The sequence below is a fragment of the Ambystoma mexicanum genome, chromosome 12 (assembly GCF_040938575.1).
Source record: "Ambystoma mexicanum isolate Mex_15411 chromosome 12, UKY_AmexF1_1, whole genome shotgun sequence".
Taxonomy (NCBI): Eukaryota; Metazoa; Chordata; class Amphibia; order Caudata; family Ambystomatidae; genus Ambystoma; species Ambystoma mexicanum.
In genome coordinates this window covers 329,907,653-329,930,938 of record NC_090936.1, presented here as the reverse complement: position 1 = coordinate 329,930,938, position 23,286 = coordinate 329,907,653, and positions in this window count along the sequence as shown.

The following is a 23,286-nucleotide window of genomic DNA, read 5'->3' as shown; positions in this document are numbered from 1 at the left end:
TTGGATATCACATCTCATGTTATAGGAAGAATCTCAGGTTTGGTATTAGAAGCATTGAGATATCAAATCTCATGCTATAGGAAGGGTCTCAGGATTGGAATGGGAAGGACTTAGATATCACATATCATGCTATAGGGAGGGTCTCAGTTTTGATATTAGAAGCATTGAGATATCACATCTCATGCTATCGGAAGTGTCTCAGGATTGGAATGGGAAGGAGCTGGATATCACATCTCATGCTAAAGGAAGGGTCTCAGGTTTGGAACGGGAAGGAGTTGGATATCACATCTCATGTTATAGGACGGGTCTCAGGTTTGTATTAGAATCAATGAGATATCATATTGCATGCTGTAGGAAGGGTCTAAGGGTTGGAATGTGAAGGACTTGGATATCACATCTCATGCTATAGATAGGCTCTTAGGTTTGGAAAGGGAAGGAGTTGGATATCACATTTCATGTTAGAGGAAGGATCTCAGGTTTGGTATTAGAAGCATTGAGATATCACATCTCATGCTATAGGAAGGGTCTCAGGATTGGAATGGGAAGGAGTTGGATATCACATCTCATGCTATAGGAAGGGTCTCAGGTTTGGTATAAGCATTGAGATATCACATCTCATGCTATAGGACGGGTCTCAGGATTGGAATGGAAGGAGTTGGATATCACATCTCATGTTATAGGAAGGATCTCAGGTTTGGTATTAGAAGCATTGAGACATCACATCTCATGCTATAGAAAGGGTCTCAGGGTTGGAATGGGAAGGAGTTGGATATCACATCTCATCCAATAGGAAGGGTCTCAGGTTTGGAATGGGAAGGAATTGGACATCACATCTCATGTTATAGGAAGAATCTCAGGTTTGGTATTAGAAGCATTGAGATATCAAATCTCATGCTATAGGAAGGGTCTCAGGATTGGAATGTGAAGGATTTGGATATCACATCTCATGCTAAAGGAAGGGTCTCAGGTTTGGTATTAGAATCATTGAGATATCATATTGCATGCTGTAGGAAGGGTCTAAGGGTTGGAATGTGAAGGACTTGGATATCACATCTCAGGCTATAGATAGGCTCTTAGGTTTGGAAAGGGAAGGAGTTGGATATCACATTTCATGTTAGAGGAAGGATCTCAGGTTTGGTATTAGAAGCATTGAGATATCACATCTCATGCTATAGGAAGGGTCTCAGGATTGGAATGGGAAGGAGTTGGATATCACATCTCATGCTATAGGAAGGGTCTCAGGTTTGGTATAAGCATTGAGATATCACATCTCATGCTATAGGACGGGTCTCAGGATTGGAATGGAAGGAGTTGGATATCACATCTCATGTTATAGGAAGGATCTCAGGTTTGGTATTAGAAGCATTGAGACATCACATCTCATGCTATAGGAAGGGTCTCAGGGTTGGAATGGGAAGGATTTGGATATCACATCTCATCCAATAGGAAGGGTCTCAGGTTTGGAATGGGAAGGAATTGGATATCACATCTCATGTTATAGGAAGGATCTCAGGTTTGGTATTAGAAGCATTGAGATATCAAATCTCATGCTATAGGAAGGGTCTCAGGATTGGAATGTGAAGGATTTGGATATCACATCTCATGCTAAAGGAAGGGTCTCAGGTTTGGTAGAAGCATTGAGATATCACGTCTCTGCTATCGGAAGGGTCTCAGGATTGGATTGGGAAGGAGTTGGATATCCCTTTTCATGCTATAGGAAGGGTCTCAGGATTTGAATGGCAAGGAGTTGGATATCACATCTCATGCCATAGGAAGGGTCTCAGGTTTGGTATAAGCATTGAGATATCACATCTCTGCTATCGGAAGGGTCTCAGGATTGGATTGGGAAGGAGTTGGATATCCCTTCTCATGCTATAGGAAGTGTCTCTGGTTGGAATGGGAAGGAGTTGGATATCACATCTCATGTTATAGGAAGGGTCTCAGGATTGGAATGGGAAGGATTTGGATATCACATCTCTTGCTATACGAAGGGTCTCAGGATTGGAATGGGAAGGAGTTGGATATCACATATGCTATAGTTAGTGTCTCAGGTTTGGAACGGGAAGGAGTTGGATATCACATCTCATGTTATAGGAAGGGTCTCAGGTTTGGTATAAGCATTGAGATATCACATCTCTGCTATCGGAAGCGGCTCAGGATTGGAATGGGAAGGAGTTGGATATCCCATCTCATGTTATAGGAAGAGTCTCTGGTTTGGTATTAGAATCATTGAGATATCACATCGCATGCTGTAGGAAGGGTCTAAGGATTGGAATGGGGTGGACTTGGATATCACATCTCATGCTATAGGTAGGCTCTCAGGTTTGGTATAAGCATTGAGATATCACATCTCATGCTATAGGAAGGGTCTCAGGATTGGAATGGGAAGGAATTGGATATCACATCTCATGCTATGGGAAGGGTCTCAGATTTGGTATAAGCATTGAGATATCACATCTCATGGTAAAGGAAGGGTCTCAGGATTGGAATGGGAAGGAGTTGTATATGACATCTCAGGCCATAGGAAGGTTCTCAGGTTTGGTATAAGCATTGAGATATCACATCTCTGCTATCGGAAAGGTCTCAGGATTGGAATGGGAAGGAGTTGGATATCCCATCTCATGTTATAGGAAGGGTCTCAGGTTCGGTATTAGAAGCATAGAGATATCACATCTCATGCTATAGGAAGGGTCTCAGGATTGGAATGGGAAGGACTTGGATGTCACATCTCATGCTATAGGGAGGGTCTCAAGTTTGGTATTAGAAGCATTGAGATAACAAATCTCATGATATCGGAAGGGTCTCAGGATTGGAATGGGAAGGAGTTGGATATCACATCTCATGATAAAGGAAGGGTCTAAGGTTTGGAAGGGGAAGGATTTGGTTATCACATCTCATGTTATAGGACGGGTCTCAGGTTTGGTATTAGAAGCATTGAGATATCAAGTCTCATGGTATAAGAAGGGTCTCAGAATTGGAATGGGAAGGAGTTGGATATCACACCTCAAGCTATAGGAAGGGTCTCAGGATTGGAATGGGAAGGAGTTTGATATCACATCTCATGCCATACTATGGGTCTCAGGTTTGGTAGAAGCATTGGGATATCACATCTCATGCTATCGGAAGGGTATCAGTATTGGATTTGGAAGAAGTTGGATATCCCATCTCATGCTATAGGAAGGGTCTCAGGTTGGAATGGGAAGGAGTTGGATATCACATTTCATGTTATAGGAAGGGTCTCAGGATTGGAATGGGAAGGACTTGGATATCATATCTCATGCTATAGGACGGGTCTCAGGTTTGTTATTAGAATCATTGAGATATCATATTGCATGCTGTAGGAAGGGTCTAAGGATTGGAATGGGAAGGACCTGGATATCACATCTCATGCTATAGATAGGCTCTTAGGTTTGGAAAGGGAAGGAGTTGGATATCACATCTCATGTTATAGGATGGATCTCAGGTTTGGTATTAGAAGTATTGAGATATCACATCTCATGTTATCGGAAGGATCTCAGGTTTGGTATTAGAAGTATTGAGATATCACATCTCATGCTATAGGAAGGGTCTCAGGATTGGAATGGGAAGGAGTTGGATATCACATCTCATGCTAAAGGAAGGGTCTCAGGTTTGGTAGAAGCATTGAGATATCACATCTCATGCTATAGGAAGGGTCTCAGGATTGGAATGGGAAGGACTTAGATATCACATATCATGCTATAGGGAGGGTCTCAGTTTTGATATTAGAAGCATTGAGATATCACATCTCATGCTATCGGAAGTGTCTCAGGATTGGAATGGGAAGGAGCTGGATATCACATCTCATGCTAAAGGAAGGGTCTCAGGTTGGGAACGGGAAGGAGTTAAATTTCACATCTCATGTTATAGGAAGGGTCTCAGGTTTGGTATAAACATTGAGATATCACATCTCTGCTATCGGAAGTGTCTCAGGATTGGAATGGGAAGGAGTTGGATATCCCATCTCATGTTATAGGACGGGTCTCAGGTTTGTTATTAGAATCATTGAGATATCATATTGCATGCTGTAGGAAGGGTCTAAGGGTTGGAATGTGAAGGACTTGGATATCACATCTCATGCTATAGATAGGCTCTTAGGTTTGGAAAGGGAAGGAGTTGGATATCACATTTCATGTTAGAGGAAGAATCTCAGATTTGGTATTAGAAGCATTGAGATATCACATCTCATGCTATAGGAAGGGTCTCAGGATTGGAATGGGAAGGAGTTGGATATCACATCTCATGCTATAGGAAGGGTCTCAGGTTTGGTATAAGCATTGAGATATCACATCTCATGCTATAGGACGGGTCTCAGGATTGGAATGGAAGGAGTTGGATATCACATCTCATGTTATAGGAAGGATCTCAGGTTTGGTATTAGAAGCATTGAGACATCACATCTCATGCTATAGGAAGGGTCTCAGGGTTGAAATGGGAAGGAGTTGGATATCACATCTCATCCAATAGGAAGGGTCTCAGGTTTGGAATGGGAAGGAATTGGATATCACATCTCATGTTATAGGAAGGATCTCAGGTTTGGTATTAGAAGCATTGAGATATCAAATCTCATGCTATAGGAAGGGTCTCAGGATTGGAATGTGAAGGATTTGGATATCACATCTCATGCTAAAGGAAGGGTCTCAGGTTTGGTAGAAGCATTGAGATATCACGTCTCTGCTATCGGAAGGGTCTCAGGATTGGATTGGGAAGGAGTTGGATATCCCTTTTCATGCTATAGGAAGGGTCTCAGGTTTGGTATAAGCATTGAGATATCACATCTCTGCTATCGGAAGGGTCTCAGGATTGGATTTGGAAGGAGTTGGATATCCCTTCTCATGCTATAGGAAGTGTCTCAGGTTGGAATGGGAAGGAGTTGGATATCACATCTCATGTTATAGGAAGGGTCTCAGGATTGGAATGGGAAGGATTTGGATATCACATCTCTTGCTATAGGAAGGGTCTCAGGATTGGAATGGGTAGGAGTTGGATATTACTTTCTTGCTATAGGAAGGGTCTCATGTTTGGAATGGGAAGGAGTTGGATATCACATATGCTATAGTTAGTGTCTCAGGTTTGGAACGGGAAGGAGTTGGATATCACATCTCATGTTATAGGAAGGGTCTCAGGTTTGGTATAAGCATTGAGATATCACATCTCTGCTATCGGAAGCGGCTCAGGATTGGAATGGGAAGGAGTTGGATATCCCATCTCATGTTATAGGAAGAGTCTCTGGTTTGGTATTAGAATCATTGAGATATCACATCGCATGCTGTAGGAAGGGTCTAAGGATTGGAATGGGATGGACTTGGATATCACATCTCATGCTATAGGTAGGCTCTCAGGTTTGGTATAAGCATTGAGATATCACATCTCATGCTATAGGAAGGGTCTCAGGATTGGAATGGGAAGGAATTGGATATCACATCTCATGCTATAGGAAGGGTCTCAGATTTGGTATAAGCATTGAGATATCACATCTCATGCTAAAGGAAGGGTCTCAGGATTGGAATGGGAAGGAGTTGTATATGACATCTCAGGCCATAGGAAGGTTCTCAGGTTTGGTATAAGCATTGAGATATCACATCTCTGCTATCGGAAAGGTCTCAGGATTGGAATGGGAAGGAGTTGGATATCCCATCTCATGTTATAGGAAGGGTCTCAGGTTTGGTATTAGAAGCATAGAGATATCACATCTCATGCTATAGGAAGGGTCTCAGGATTGGAATGGGAAGGACTTGGATGTCACATCTCATGATAAAGGAAGGGTCTAAGGTTTGGAAGGGGAAGGATTTGGATATCACATCTCATGTTATAGGACGGGTCTCAGGTTTGGTATTAGAAGCATTGAGATATCAAGTCTCATGGTATAAGAAGGGTCTCAGAATTGGAATGGGAAGGAGTTGGATATCACACCTCAAGCTATAGGAAGGGTCTCAGGATTGGAATGGGAAGGAGTTTGATATCACATCTCATGCCAGAGTATGGGTCTCAGGTTTGGTAGAAGCATTGGGATATCACATCTCATGCTATCGGAAGGGTATCAGTATTGGATTTGGAAGAAGTTGGATATCCCATCTCATGCTATAGGAAGGGTCTCAGGTTGGAATGGGAAGGAGTTGGATATCACATTTCATGTTATAGGAAGGGTCTCAGGATTGGAATGGGAAGTACTTGGATATCATATCTCATGCTATAGGACGGGTCTCAGGTTTGTTATTAGAATCATTGAGATATCATATTGCATGCTGTAGGAAGGGTCTAAGGATTGGAATGGGAAGGACCTGGATATCACATCTCATGCTATAGATAGGCTCTTAGGTTTGGAAAGGGAAGGAGTTGGATATCACATCTCATGTTATAGGATGGATCTCAGGTTTGGTATTAGAAGTATTGAGATATCACATCTCATGTTATCGGAAGGATCTCAGGTTTGGTATTAGAAGTATTGAGATATCACATCTCATGCTATAGGAAGGGTCTCAGGATTGGAATGGGAAGGAGCTGGATATCACATCTCATGCTAAAGGAAGGGTCTCAGGTTTGGAACGGGAAGGAGTTGGATATCCCATCTCATGTTATAGGACGGGTCTCAGGTTTGTATTAGAATCAATGAGATATCATATTGCATGCTGTAGGAAGGGTCTAAGGGTTGGAATGTGAAGGACTTGGATATCACATCTCATGCTATAGATAGGCTCTTAGGTTTGGAAAGGGAAGGAGTTGGATATCACATTTCATGTTAGAGGAAGGATCTCAGGTTTGGTATTAGAAGCATTGAGATATCACATCTCATGCTATAGGAAGGGTCTCGGGATTGGAATGGGAAGGAGTTGGATATCACATCTCATGCTATAGGAAGGGTCTCAGGTTTGGTATAAGCATTGAGATATCACATCTCATGCTATAGGACGGGTCTCAGGATTGGAATGGAAGGAGTTGGATATCACATCTCATGTTATAGGAAGGATCTCAGGTTTGGTATTAGAAGCATTGAGACATCACATCTCATGCTATAGAAAGGGTCTCAGGGTTGGAATGGGAAGGAGTTGGATATCACATCTCATCCAATAGGAAGGGTCTCAGGTTTGGAATGGGAAGGAATTGGACATCACATCTCATGTTATAGGAAGAATCTCAGGTTTGGTATTAGAAGCATTGAGATATCAAATCTCATGCTATAGGAAGGGTCTCAGGATTGGAATGTGAAGGATTTGGATATCACATCTCATGCTAAAGGAAGGGTCTCAGGTTTGGTATTAGAATCATTGAGATATCATATTGCATGCTGTAGGAAGGGTCTAAGGGTTGGAATGTGAAGGACTTGGATATCACATCTCATGCTATAGATAGGCTCTTAGGTTTGGAAAGGGAAGGAGTTGGATATCACATTTCATGTTAGAGGAAGGATCTCAGGTTTGGTATTAGAAGCATTGAGATATCACATCTCATGCTATAGGAAGGGTCTCAGGATTGGAATGGGAAGGAGTTGGATATCACATCTCATGCTATAGGAAGGGTCTCAGGTTTGGTATAAGCATTGAGATATCACATCTCATGCTATAGGACGGGTCTCAGGATTGGAATGGAAGGAGTTGGATATCACATCTCATGTTATAGGAAGGATCTCAGGTTTGGTATTAGAAGCATTGAGACATCACATCTCATGCTATAGGAAGGGTCTCAGGGTTGGAATGGGAAGGATTTGGATATCACATCTCATCCAATAGGAAGGGTCTCAGGTTTGGAATGGGAAGGAATTGGATATCACATCTCATGTTATAGGAAGGATCTCAGGTTTGGTATTAGAAGCATTGAGATATCAAATCTCATGCTATAGGAAGGGTCTCAGGATTGGAATGTGAAGGATTTGGATATCACATCTCATGCTAAAGGAAGGGTCTCAGGTTTGGTAGAAGCATTGAGATATCACGTCTCTGCTATCGGAAGGGTCTCAGGATTGGATTGGGAAGGAGTTGGATATCCCTTTTCATGCTATAGGAAGGGTCTCAGGATTTGAATGCCAAGGAGTTGGATATCACATCTCATGCCATAGGAAGGGTCTCAGGTTTGGTATAAGCATTGAGATATCACATCTCTGCTATCGGAAGGGTCTCAGGATTGGATTGGGAAGGAGTTGGATATCCCTTCTCATGCTATAGGAAGTGTCTCAGGTTGGAATGGGAAGGAGTTGGATATCACATCTCATGTTATAGGAAGGGTCTCAGGATTGGAATGGGAAGGATTTGGATATCACATCTCTTGCTATACGAAGGGTCTCAGGATTGGAATGGGTAGGAGTTGGATATTACTTTCTTGCTATAGGAAGGGTCTCATGTTTGGAATGGGAAGGAGTTGGATATCACATATGCTATAGTTAGTGTCTCAGGTTTGGAACGGGAAGGAGTTGGATATCACATCTCATGTTATAGGAAGGGTCTCAGGTTTGGTATAAGCATTGAGATATCACATCTCTGCTATCGGAAGCGGCTCAGGATTGGAATGGGAAGGAGTTGGATATCCCATCTCATGTTATAGGAAGAGTCTCTGGTTTGGTATTAGAATCATTGAGATATCACATCGCATGCTGTAGGAAGGGTCTAAGGATTGGAATGGGGTGGACTTGGATATCACATCTCATGCTATAGGTAGGCTCTCAGGTTTGGTATAAGCATTGAGATATCACATCTCATGCTATAGGAAGGGTCTCAGGATTGGAATGGGAAGGAATTGGATATCACATCTCATGCTATGGGAAGGGTCTCAGATTTGGTATAAGCATTGAGATATCACATCTCATGGTAAAGGAAGGGTCTCAGGATTGGAATGGGAAGGAGTTGTATATGACATCTCAGGCCATAGGAAGGTTCTCAGGTTTGGTATAAGCATTGAGATATCACATCTCTGCTATCGGAAAGGTCTCAGGATTGGAATGGGAAGGAGTTGGATATCCCATCTCATGTTATAGGAAGGGTCTCAGGTTCGGTATTAGAAGCATAGAGATATCACATCTCATGCTATAGGAAGGGTCTCAGGATTGGAATGGGAAGGACTTGGATGTCACATCTCATGCTATAGGGAGGGTCTCAAGTTTGATATTAGAAGCATTGAGATAACAAATCTCATGATATCGGAAGGGTCTCAGGATTGGAATGGGAAAGAGTTGGATATCACATCTCATGATAAAGGAAGGGTCTAAGGTTTGGAAGGGGAAGGATTTGGTTATCACATCTCATGTTATAGGACGGGTCTCAGGTTTGGTATTAGAAGCATTGAGATATCAAGTCTCATGGTATAAGAAGGGTCTCAGAATTGGAATGGGAAGGAGTTGGATATCACACCTCAAGCTATAGGAAGGGTCTCAGGATTGGAATGGGAAGGAGTTTGATATCACATCTCATGCCATAGTATGGGTCTCAGGTTTGGTAGAAGCATTGGGATATCACATCTCATGCTATCGGAAGGGTATCAGTATTGGATTTGGAAGAAGTTGGATATCCCATCTCATGCTATAGGAAGGGTCTCAGGTTGGAATGGGAAGGAGTTGGATATCACATTTCATGTTATAGGAAGGGTCTCAGGATTGGAATGGGAAGGACTTGGATATCATATCTCATGCTATAGGACGGGTCTCAGGTTTGTTATTAGAATCATTGAGATATCATATTGCATGCTGTAGGAAGGGTCTAAGGATTGGAATGGGAAGGACCTGGATATCACATCTCATGCTATAGATAGGCTCTTAGGTTTGGAAAGGGAAGGAGTTGGATATCACATCTCATGTTATAGGATGGATCTCAGGTTTGGTATTAGAAGTATTGAGATATCACATCTCATGTTATCGGAAGGATCTCAGGTTTGGTATTAGAAGTATTGAGATATCACATCTCATGCTATAGGAAGGGTCTCAGGATTGGAATGGGAAGGAGTTGGATATCACATCTCATGCTAAAGGAAGGGTCTCAGGTTTGGTAGAAGCATTGAGATATCACATCTCATGCTATAGGAAGGGTCTCAGGATTGGAATGGGAAGGACTTAGATATCACATATCATGCTATAGGGAGGGTCTCAGTTTTGATATTAGAAGCATTGAGATATCACATCTCATGCTATCGGAAGTGTCTCAGGATTGGAATGGGAAGGAGCTGGATATCACATCTCATGCTAAAGGAAGGGTCTCAGGTTGGGAACGGGAAGGAGTTAAATTTCACATCTCATGTTATAGGAAGGGTCTCAGGTTTGGTATAAACATTGAGATATCACATCTCTGCTATCGGAAGTGTCTCAGGATTGGAATGGGAAGGAGTTGGATATCCCATCTCATGTTATAGGACGGGTCTCAGGTTTGTTATTAGAATCATTGAGATATCATATTGCATGCTGTAGGAAGGGTCTAAGGGTTGGAATGTGAAGGACTTGGATATCACATCTCATGCTATAGATAGGCTCTTAGGTTTGGAAAGGGAAGGAGTTGGATATCACATTTCATGTTAGAGGAAGGATCTTAGATTTGGTATTAGAAGCATTGAGATATCACATCTCATGCTATAGGAAGGGTCTCAGGGTTGAAATGGGAAGGAGTTGGATATCACATCTCATCCAATAGGAAGGGTCTCAGGTTTGGAATGGGAAGGAATTGGATATCACATCTCATGTTATAGGAAGGATCTCAGGTTTGGTATTAGAAGCATTGAGATATCAAATCTCATGCTATAGGAAGGGTCTCAGGATTGGAATGTGAAGGATTTGGATATCACATCTCATGCTAAAGGAAGGGTCTCAGGTTTGGTAGAAGCATTGAGATATCACGTCTCTGCTATCGGAAGGGTCTCAGGATTGGATTGGGAAGGAGTTGGATATCCCTTTTCATGCTATAGGAAGGGTCTCAGGTTTGGTATAAGCATTGAGATATCACATCTCTGCTATCGGAAGGGTCTCAGGATTGGATTGGGAAGGAGTTGGATATCCCTTCTCATGCTATAGGAAGTGTCTCAGGTTGGAATGGGAAGGAGTTGGATATCACATCTCATGTTATAGGAAGGGTCTCAGGATTGGAATGGGAAGGATTTGGATATCACATCTCTTGCTATAGGAAGGGTCTCAGGATTTGAATGGGTAGGAGTTGGATATTACTTTCTTGCTATAGGAAGGGTCTCATGTTTGGAATGGGAAGGAGTTGGATATCACATATGCTATAGTTAGTGTCTCAGGTTTGGAACGGGAAGGAGTTGGATATCACATCTCATGTTATAGGAAGGGTCTCAGGTTTGGTATAAGCATTGAGATATCACATCTCTGCTATCGGAAGCGGCTCAGGATTGGAATGGGAAGGAGTTGGATATCCCATTTCATGTTATAGGAAGAGTCTCTGGTTTGGTATTAGAATCATTGAGATATCACATTGCATGCTGTAGGAAGGGTCTAAGGATTGGAATGGGATGGACTTGGATATCACATCTCATGCTATAGGTAGGCTCTCAGGTTTGGTATAAGCATTGAGATATCACATCTCATGCTATAGGAAGGGTCTCAGGATTGGAATGGGAAGGAATTGGATATCACATCTCATGCTATAGGAAGGGTCTCAGATTTGGTATAAGCATTGAGATATCACATCTCATGCTAAAGGAAGGGTCTCAGGATTGGAATGGGAAGGAGTTGTATATGACATCTCAGGCCATAGGAAGGTTCTCAAGTTTGGTATAAGCATTGAGATATCACATCTCTGCTATCGGAAAGGTCTCAGGATTGGAATGGGAAGGAGTTGGATATCCCATCTCATGTTATAGGAAGGGTCTCAGGTTTGGTATTAGAAGCATAGAGATATCACATCTCATGCTATAGGAAGGGTCTCAGGATTGGAATGGGAAGGACTTGGATGTCACATCTCATGATAAAGGAAGGGTCTAAGGTTTGGAAGGGGAAGGATTTGGATATCACATCTCATGTTATAGGACGGGTCTCAGGTTTGGTATTAGAAGCATTGAGATATCAAGTCTCATGGTATAAGAAGGGTCTCAGAATTGGAATGGGAAGGAGTTGGATATCACACCTCAAGCTATAGGAAGGGTCTCAGGATTGGAATGGGAAGGAGTTTGATATCACATCTCATGCCATAGTATGGGTCTCAGGTTTGGTAGAAGCATTGGGATATCACATCTCATGCTATCGGAAGGGTATCAGTATTGGATTTTGAAGAAGTTGGATATCCCATCTCATGCTATAGGAAGGGTCTCAGGTTGGAATGGGAAGGAGTTGGATATCACATTTCATGTTATAGGAAGGGTCTCAGGATTGGAATGGGAAGGACTTGGATATCATATCTCATGCTATAGGACGGGTCTCAGGTTTGTTATTAGAATCATTGAGATATCATATTGCATGCTGTAGGAAGGGTCTAAGGATTGGAATAGGAAGGACCTGGATATCACATCTCATGCTATAGATAGGCTCTTAGGTTTGGAAAGGGAAGGAGTTGGATATCACATTTCATGTTAGAGGAAGGATCTCAGGTTTGGTATTAGAAGCATTGAGATATCACATCTCATGCTATAGGAAGGGTCTCAGGATTGGAATGGGAAGTAGTTGGATATCACATCTCATGCTATAGGAAGGGTCACAGGTTTGGTATAAGCATTGAGATATCACATCTCATGCTATAGGACGGGTCTCAGGATTGGAATGGAAGGAGTTGGATATCACATCTCATGTTATAGGAAGGATCTCAGGTTTGGTATTAGAATCATTGAGACATCACATCTCATGCTATAGGAAGGGTCTCAGGGTTGGAATGGGAAGGAGTTGGATATCACAACTCATCCAATAGGAAGGGTCTCAGGTTTGGAATGGGAAGGAATTGGATATCACATCTCATGTTATAGTAAGGATCTCAGGTTTGGTATTAGAAGCATTGAGATATCACATCTCATGCTATAGGAAGGGTTTCAGGATTGGAATGTGAAGGATTTGGATATCACATCTCATGCTAAAGGAAGGGTCTCAGGTTTGGTAGAAGCATTGAGATATCACGTCTCTGCTATCGGAAGGGTCTCAGGATTGGATTGGGAAGGAGTTGGATATCCCTTCTCATGCTATAGGAAGGGTCTCAGGATTTGAATGGCAAGGAGTTGGATATCACATCTCATGCCATACGAAGGGTCTCAGGTTTGGTATAAGCATCGAGATATCACATCTCTGCTATCGGAAGGGTCTCAGGATTGGAATGGGAAGGAGTTGGATATTCCCATCTCATGTTATAGGAAGGGTCTCAGGTTTGGTATTAGAAGCATTGAGATATCACATCTCATGCTATAGGAAGGGTCTCAGGATTGGAATGGGAAGGACTTGGATATCACATCTCATGCTATAGGGAGGGTCTCAAGTTTGATATTAGAAGCTTTGAGATATCACATCTCATGATATCGGAAGGGTCTCAGGATTGGAATGGGAAGGAGTTGGATATCACATCTCATGATAAAGGAAGGGTCTAAGGTTTGGAAGGGGAAGGATTTGGATATCACATCTCATGTTATATTACGGGTCTCAGGTTTGGTATTAGAAGCATTGAGATATCAAGTCTCAGAGTATAGGAAGGGTCTCAGAATTGGAATGGGAAGGAGTTGGATATCACATCTCAAGCTATAGGAAGGGTCTCAGAATTGGAATGGGAAGGACTTGGATATCACATCTCATGCTATAGGAAGGCTCTCAGGTTTGGAAGGGGAAAGAGTTGGATATCACATTTCATGTTAGAGGTAGGATCTCAGGTTTGGTATTAGAGGCATTGAGATATCACATCTCATGCTATCAGAAGGGTCTCAGGAATGGAATGGGAAGGAGTTGGATATCACATCTCATGCTAAAGGGAGGATCTCAGGTTTGGAAGGGGAAAGATTTGGATATCACATCTCATGTTATAGGAAGGATCTCAGGTTTGGTATTAGAAGCATTGAGATATCACATCTCATGCTATCGGAAGGATCTCAGGTTTGGTATTAGAAGCATTGAGATATCACATCTCATGCTATCAGAAGGGTCTCAGGATTGGAATGGGAAGGAGTTGGATATCACATCTCATGCTAAAGGGAGGGTCTCAGGTTTGGAAGGGGAAGGATTTGGATATCACATCTCATGTTATCGGAAGGATCTCACGTTTGGTATTAGAAGTATTGAGATATCATATCTCATGCTATAGGAAGGGTCTCAGGATTGGAATGGGAAGGAGTTGGATATCACATCTCATGCTATAGGAAGTGTCTCAGGATTGTAATGGGAAGGACTTGGATATCACAACTCATGCTATAGGTAGGGTCTCAAGTTTGATATTAGAAGCATTGAGATATCACATCTCATGCTATAGGAAGGGTCTGAGGATTGGAATGGGAAGGAGTTGGATATCACATCTCATGCTATGGGAAGGGTCTCAGGTTTGGTATAAGCAGTGAGATATCACATCTCATGCTATAGTAAGTGTCTCAGGATTGGAATGGGAAGGAGTTGGATATCACATCTCATGTTATAGGAAGGATCTCAGGTTTGGTATAAGCATTGAGATATCACATCTCTGCTATCGGAAGGGTCTCAGGATTGGAATGGGAAGGAGTTGGATATTCCCATCTCATGTTATAGGAAGGGTCTCAGGTTTGGTATTAGAAGCATTGAGATATCACATCTCATGCTATAGGAAGGGTCTCAGGATTGGAATGGGAAGGAGTTGGATATCACATCTCATGATAAAGGAAGGGTCTCAGGATTGGAATGGGAAGGACTTGGATATCACATCTCATGCTATAGGAAGGCTCTGAGGTTTGGAAGGGGAAAGAGATGGATATCACATTTCATGTTAGAGGTAGGATCTCAGGTTTGGTATTAGAGGCATTGAGATATCACATCTCATGCTATCAGAAGGGTCTCAGGAATGGAATGGGAAGGAGTTGGATATCACATCTCATGCTAAAGGGAGGGTCTCAGGTTTGGAAGGGGAAGGATTTGGATATCACATCTCATGTTATAGGAAGGATCTCAGGTTTGGTATTAGAAGCATTGAGATATCACATCTCATGCTATCAGAAGAGTCTCAGGATTGGAATAGGAAGGAGTTGGATATCACATCTCATGCTAAAGGGAGGGTCTCAGGATTTGAAGGGGAAGGATTTGGATATCACATCTCATGTTATCGGAAGGATCTCACGTTTGGTATTAGAAGTATTGAGATATCATATCTCATGCTATAGGAAGGGTCTCAGGATTGGAATGGGAAGGAGTTGGATATCACATCTCATGCTATAGGGAGGGTCTCAGGATTGGAATGGGAAGGACTTAGATATCACATATCATGCTATAGGGAGGGTCTCAGTTTTGATATTAGAAGCATTGAGATATCACATCTCATGCTATAGGAAGTGTCTCAGGATTGGAATGGGAAGGTGCTGGATATCACATCTCATGCTAAAGGAAGGGTCTCAGGTTTGGAACGGGAAGGATTTGGATATCACATCTCATGTTATAGGAAGGGTCTCAGGTTTGGTATAAGCATTGAGATATCACATCTCTGCTATCGGAAGTGTCTCAGGATTGGAATGGGAAGGAGTTGGATATCCCATCTCATGTTATAGGACGGGTCTCAGGTTTGTTATTAGAATCATTGAGATATCATATTGCATGCTGTAGGAAGGGTCTAAGGGTTGGAATGGGAAGGACTTGGATATCACATCTCATGCTATAGATAGGCTCTTAGGTTTGGAAAGGGAAGGAGTTGGATATCACATTTCATGTTAGAGGAAGGATCTCAGGTTTGGTATTAGAAGCATTGAGACATTACATCTCATGCTATAGGAAGGGTCTCAGGGTTGGAATGGGAAGGAGTTGGATATCACATCTCATCCAATAGGAAGGGTCTCAGGTTTGGAATGGGAAGGAATTGGATATCACATCTCATGTTATAGGAAGGATCTCAGGTTTGGTATTAGAAGCATTGAGATATCACATCTCATGCTATAGGAAGGGTCTCAGGATTGGAATGTGAAGGATTTGGATATCACATCTCATGCTAAAGGAAGGGTCTCAGGTTTGGTAGAAGCATTGAGATATCACGTCTCTGCTATCGGAAGGGTCTCAGGATTGGATTGGGAAGGAGTTGGATATCACATCTCATGCCATAGGAAGGGTCTCAGGTTTGGTATACGCATTGAGATATCACATCTCTGCTATCGGAAGGGTCTCAGGATTGGATTGGGAAGGAGTTGGATATCCCTTCTCATGCTATAGGAAGTGTCTCAGGTTGGAATGGGAAGGAGTTGGATATCACATCTCATGTTATAGGAAGGGTCTCAGGATTGGAATGGGAAGGATTTGGATATCACATCTCTTGCTATAGGAAGGGTCTCAGGATTGGAATGGGTAGGAGTTGGATATTACTTTCTTGCTATAGGAAGGGTCTCATGTTTGGAATGGGAAGGAGTTGGATATCACATATGCTATAGTTAGTGTCTCAGGTTTGGAACGGGAAGGAGTTGGATATCACATCTCATGTTATAGGAAGGGTCTCAGGTTTGGTATAAGCATTGAGATATCACATCTCTGCTATCGGAAGCGGCTCAGGATTGGAATGGGAAGGAGTTGGATATCCCATCTCATGTTATAGGAAGAGTCTCTGGTTTGGTATTAGAATCATTGAGATATCACATCGCATGCTGTAGGAAGGGTCTAAGGATTGGAATGGGATGGACTTGGATATCACATCTCATGCTATAGGTAGGCTCTCAGGTTTGGTATTAGAAGCATTGAGATATCACATCTCATGCTATAGGAAGGGTCTCAGGATTGGAATGTGAAGGATTTGGATATCACATCTCATGCTAAAGGAAGGGTCTCAGGTTTGGTAGAAGCATTGAGATATCACGTCTCTGCTATCGGAAGGGTCTCAGGATTGGATTGGGAAGGAGTTGGATATCACATCTCATGCCATAGGAAGGGTCTCAGGTTTGGTATAAGCATTGAGATATCACATCTCTGCTATCGGAAGGGTCTCAGGATTGGATTGGGAAGGAGTTGGATATCCCTTCTCATGCTATAGGAAGTGTCTCAGGTTGGAATGGGAAGGAGTTGGATATCACATCTCATGTTATAGGAAGGGTCTCAGGATTGGAATGGGAAGGATTTGGATATCACATCTCTTGCTATAGGAAGGGTCTCAGGATTGGAATGGGTAGGAGTTGGATATTACTTTCTTGCTATAGGAAGGGTCTCATGTTTGGAATGGGAAGGAGTTGGATATCACATATGCTATAGTTAGTGTCTCAGGTTTGGAACGGGAATGAGTTGGATATCACATCTCATGTTATAGGAAGGGTCTCAGGTTTGGTATAAGCATTGAGATATCACATCTCTGCTATCGGAAGCGGCTCAGGATTGGAATGGGAAGGAGTTGGATATCCCATCTCATGTTATAGGAAGAGTCTCTGGTTTGGTATTAGAATCATTGAGATATCACATCGCATGCTGTAGGAAGGGTCTAAGGATTGGAATGGGATGGACTTGGATATCACATCTCATGCTATAGGTAGGCTCTCAGGTTTGGTATAAGCATTGAGATATCACATCTCATGCTATAGGAAGGGTCTCAGGATTGGAATGGGAAGGAATTGGATATCACATCTCATGCTATAGGAAGGGTCTCAGATTTGGTATAAGCATTGAGATATCACATCTCATGCTAAAGGAAGGGTCTCAGGATTGGAATGGGAAGGAGTTGTATATGACATCTCAGGCCATAGGAAGGTTCTCAGGTTTGGTATAAGCATTGAGATATCACATCTCTGCTATCGGAAGGGTCTCAGGATTGGAATGGAAAGGAGTTGGATATCCCATCTCATGTTATAGGAAGGGTCTCAGGTTTGGTAATAGAAGCATAGAGATATCACATCTCATGCTATAGGAAGGGTCTCAGGATGTGAATGGCAAGGAGTTGGATATCACATCTCATGCCGTAGGAAGGGTCTCAGGTTTGGTATAAGCATTGAGATATCACATCTCTGCTATCGGAAGGGTCTCAGTATTGGATTGGGAAGGAGTTAGATATCCCTTCTCATGCTATAGGAAGTGTCTCAGGTTGGAATGGGAAGGAGTTGGATATCACATCTCATGTTATAGGAAGGGTCTCAGGATTGGAATGGGAAGGACTTGGATGTCACATCTCATGCTATAGGGAGGGTCTCAAGTTTGATATTAGAAGCATTGAGATAACAAATCTCATGATATCGGAAGGGTCTCAGGATTGGAATGGGAAGGAGTTGGATATCACATCTCATGATAAAGGAAGGGTCTAAGGTTTGGAAGGGGAAGGATTTGGATATCACATCTCATGTTATAGGACGGGTCTCAGGTTTGGTATTAGAAGCATTGAGATATCAAGTCTCATGGTATAAGAAGGGTCTCAGAATTGGAATGGGAAGGAGTTGGATATCACACCTCAAGCTATAGGAAGGGTCTCAGGATTGGAATGGGAAGGAGTTTAATATCACATCTCATGCCATAGTATGGGTCTCAGGTTTGGTAGAAGCATTGGGATATCACATCTCATGCTATCGGAAGGGTATCAGTATTGGATTTGGAGGAAGTTGGATATCCCATCTCATGCTATAGGAAGGGTCTCAGGTTGGAATGGGAAGGAGTTGGATATCACATTTCATGTTATAGGAAGGGTCTCAGGATTGGAATGGAAAGGACTTGGATATCATTTCTCATGCTATAGGACGGGTCTCAGGTTTGTTATTAGAATCATTGAGATATCATATTGCATGCTGTAGGAAGGGTCTAAGGATTGGAATGGGAAGGACTTGGATATCACATCTCATGCTATAGATAGGCTCTTAGGTTTGGAAAGGGAAGGAGTTGGATATCACATTTCATGTTAGAGGAAGGATCTCAGGTTTGGTATTAGAAGCATTGAGATATCACATCTCATGCTATCATAAGGGTCTCAGGATTGGAATGGGAAGGGGTTGGATATCACATCTCATGTTATAGGAAGGATCTCAAGTTTGGTATTAGAAGCATTGAGACATCACATCTCATGCTATAGGAAGGATCTCAGGATTGGAATGGGAAGGAGTTGGATATCACATCTCATGCTATCATAAGGGTCTCAGGATTGGAATGGGAAGGGGTTGGATATCACATCTCATGTTATAGGAAGGATCTCAAGTTTGGTATTAGAAGCATTGAGACATCACATCTCATGCTATAGGAAGGGTCTCAGGATTGGAATGGGAAGGAGTTGGATATCACATCTCATGTTATAGGAAGGATCTCAAGTTTGGTATTAGAAGCATTGAGACATCACATCTCATGCTATAGGAAGGGTCTCAGGATTGGAATGGGAAGGAGTTGGATATCACATCTCATGCTATAGGAAGGGTCTCGGATTTGGTATAAGCATTGAGATATCACATCTCATGCTATAGGAAGGGTCTCAGGATTGGAATGGGAAGGAGTTGTATATGACAAATCAGGCCATAGGAAGGGTCTCAGGATTGGTATAAGCATTGAGATATCACATCTCTGCTATCGGAAGGGTCTCAGGATTGGAATGGGAAGGAGTTGGATATCCCATCTCATGTTATAGGAAGGGTCTCAGGTTTGGTATTAGAAGCATTGAGATATCACATCTCATGCTATAGGAAGAGTCTCAGGATTGGAATGGGGAGGACTTGGATGTCACATCTCATGCTATAGGGAGGGTCTAAGGTTTGGAAGGGGAAGGATTTGGATATCACATCTCATGTTATAGGACGGGTCTCAGGTTTTGTATTAGAAGCATTGAGATATCAAGTCTCATGGTATAGGAAGGGTCTCAGAATTGGAATGGGAAGGAGTTGGATATCACATCTCAAGCTATAGGTAGGGTCTCAGGATTGGAATGGGAAGGAGTTTGATATCACATCTCATGCCATAGTATGGGTCTCAGGTTTGGTAGAAGCATTGGGATATCACATCTCATGCTATCGGAAGGGTATCAGTATTGGATTTGGAAGGAGTTGGATATCCCATCTCATGCTATAGGAAGGGTCTCAGGTTGGAATGGGAAGGAGTTGGATATCACATTTCATGTTATAGGAAGGGTCTCAGGATTGGATGGGAAGGACTTGGATATCATATCTCATGCTATAGGAAGGCTCTCAGGTTTGGAAGGGGAAGGAGTTGGATATCACATTTCATGTTAGAGGAAGGATCTCAGATTTGGTATTAGAGGCCTTGAGATATCACATCTCATGCTATAGGAAGGGTCTCAGGATTGGAATGGGAAGGAGTTGGATATCACATCTCAAGCTATACGAAGGGTCTCAGGTTTGGTATAAGCATTGAGATATCACATCTCATGCTATAGGAAGGGTCTCAGGATTGGAATGGGAAGGAGTTGGATATCACATCTCATGTTATAGGAAAGATCTCAGGTTTGGTATTAGAAGCATTGAGACATCACATCTCATGTTATAGGAAGGGTCTCAGGAGTGGAATGGGAAGAAGTTGGATATCACATCTCATGCTATAGGATGGGTCTCAGGTTTGGAAGGGGAAGGAGTTGGATATCGAATCTCATGTTATAGGACTGGTCTCGGGTTTGGTATTAGAAGCATTGAGATATCCCATCGCATGCTGTAGGAAGGTTCTCAGGTTTGGAATGGGGAGGAATTGGATATCACATCTCATGTCATAGGAAGGATCTCAGGTTTGGTATTAGAAGCATTGAGATATCACATCTCATGCTATAGGAATGGTCTCAGGATTGGAATGGGAAGGAGTTGGATATTACATTCTTGCTATAGGAAGGGTCTCATGTTTGGAATGGGAAGTAGTTGGATATCACATATGCTATAGGAAGGGTCTCAGGTTTGGACCGGGAAGGAGTTGGATATCACATCTCATGTTATAGGAAGGGTCTCAGGTTTGGTATAAGCATTGAGATATCACATCTCTGCTATCGGAAGTGTCTCAGGATTGGAATGGGAAGGAGTTGGATATCACATCTCATGTTATAGGATGGGTCTCAGGTTTGTTATTAGAATCATTGAGATATATTGCATGCTGTAGGAAGGGTCTAAGGATTGGAATGGGAAGGACTTGGATATCACATCTCATGCTATAGGTAGGCTCTCAGGTTTGGAAAGGGAAGGAGTTGGATATCACATTTCATGTTAGAGGAAGGATCTCAGGTTTGGTATTAGAGGCATTGAGATATCACATCTCATGCTATAGGAAGGGTCTCAGGATTGGAATGGGAAGGAGTTGGATATCACATCTCATGCTATAGGAAGGGTCTCAGGTTTGGTATAAGAATCGAGATATCACATCTCATGCTATAGGAAGGGTCTCGGGATTGGAATGGGAAGGAGTTGGATATCACATCTCATGTTATAGGAAGGATCTCAGGTTTGGTATTAGAAGCATTGAGACATCACATCTCATGCTATAGGAAGGGTCTCAGGATTGGAATGGGAAGGAGTTGGATATCACGTCTCATGCTATAGGAAGGGTCTCAGGTTTGGTATAAGCATATAGATATCACATCTCATGCTATAGGAAGTGTCTCAGGATTGGAATGGGAAGGACTTGGGTATCACATCTCATGCTATAGGGAGGGTCTCAAGTTTGATATTAGAAGCATTGAGATATCACATCTCATGCTATAGGAAGGGTCTCAGGATTGGAATGGGAAGGAGTTGGATATCACATCTCAAGCTTTAGGAAGGGTCTCAGGTTTGGTATAAGCATTGAGATAGCACATCTCATGCTATAGGAAGTGTCTCAGGATTGGAATGGGAAGGAGTTGGATATTACATCTCATGTTATAGGAAAGATCTCAGGTTTGGTATTAGAAGCATTGAGACATCACATCTCATGTTATAGGAAGGGTCTCAGGATTGGAATGAGAAGAAGTTGGATATCACATCTCATGCTATAGGAAGGGTCTCAGGTTTGGAAGGGGAAGGAGTTGGATATCCAATCTCATGTTATAGGACTGTTCTCAGGTTTGGTATTAGAAGCATTGAGATATCACATTGCATGCTGTAGGAAGGTTCTCAGGTTTGGTATTAGAAGCATTGAGACATCACATCTCATGCTATAGGAAGGGTCTCAGGATTGGAATGGGAAGGAGTTGGATATCACATCTCATGCTATAGGAAGGGTCTCAGATTTGGTATAAGCATTGAGATATCACATCTCATGCTATATATAGGAAGGGTCTCAGGATTGGATTGGGAAGGAGTTGTATATGACATCTCAGGCCATAGGAAGGGTCTCAGGATTGGTATAAGCATTGAGATATCACATCTCTGCTATCGGAAGGGTGTCAGGATTGGAATGGGAAGGAGTTGGATATCCCATCTCATGATAAAGGAAGGGTCTAAGGTTTGGAAGGGGAAAGATTTGGATATCACATCTCATGTTATAGGCGGGTCTCAATTTTGATATTAGAAGCATTGAGATAACAAATCTCATGATATTGGAAGGGTCTCAGGATTGGAATGGGAAGGAGTTGGATATCACATCTCATGATAAAGGAAGGGTCTAAGGTTTGGAAGGGGAAAGATTTGGATATCACATCTCATGTAATAGGACGGGTCTCAGGTTTGGTATTAGAAGCATTGAGATATCAAGTCTCATAGTATAGGAAGGGTCTCAGAATTGGAATGGGAAGGATTTCGGATATCACATCTCAAGCTATAGGAAGAGTCTCAGGATTGGAATGGGAAGGAGTTTGTTATCACATCTCATGCCATAGTATGGTTCTCAGGTTTGGTAGAAGCATTGGGATATCACATCTCATGCTATTGGAAGGGTATCAGTATTGGATTTGGAAGGAGTTGGGTATCCCATCTCATGCTATAGGAAGGGTCTCAGGTTGGAATGGGAAGGAGTTGGATATCACATTTCATGTTATAGGAAGGGTCTCAGGATTGGAATGGGAAGGAGTTGGATATCACAACTCAAGCTTTAGGAAGGGTCTCAGGTTTGGTATAAGCATTGAGATAGCACATCTCATGCTATAGGAAGGGTCTCAGGATTGGAATGGGAAGGAGTTGGATATCACATCTCATGTTATAGGAAAGATCTCAGGTTTGGTATTAGAAGCATTGAGACATCACATCTCATGTTATAGGAAGGGTCTCAGGATTGGAATGGGAAGAAGTTGGATATCACATCTCATGCTATAGGAAGGGTCTCAGGTTTGGAAGGGGAAGGAGTTGGATATCCAATCTCATGTTATA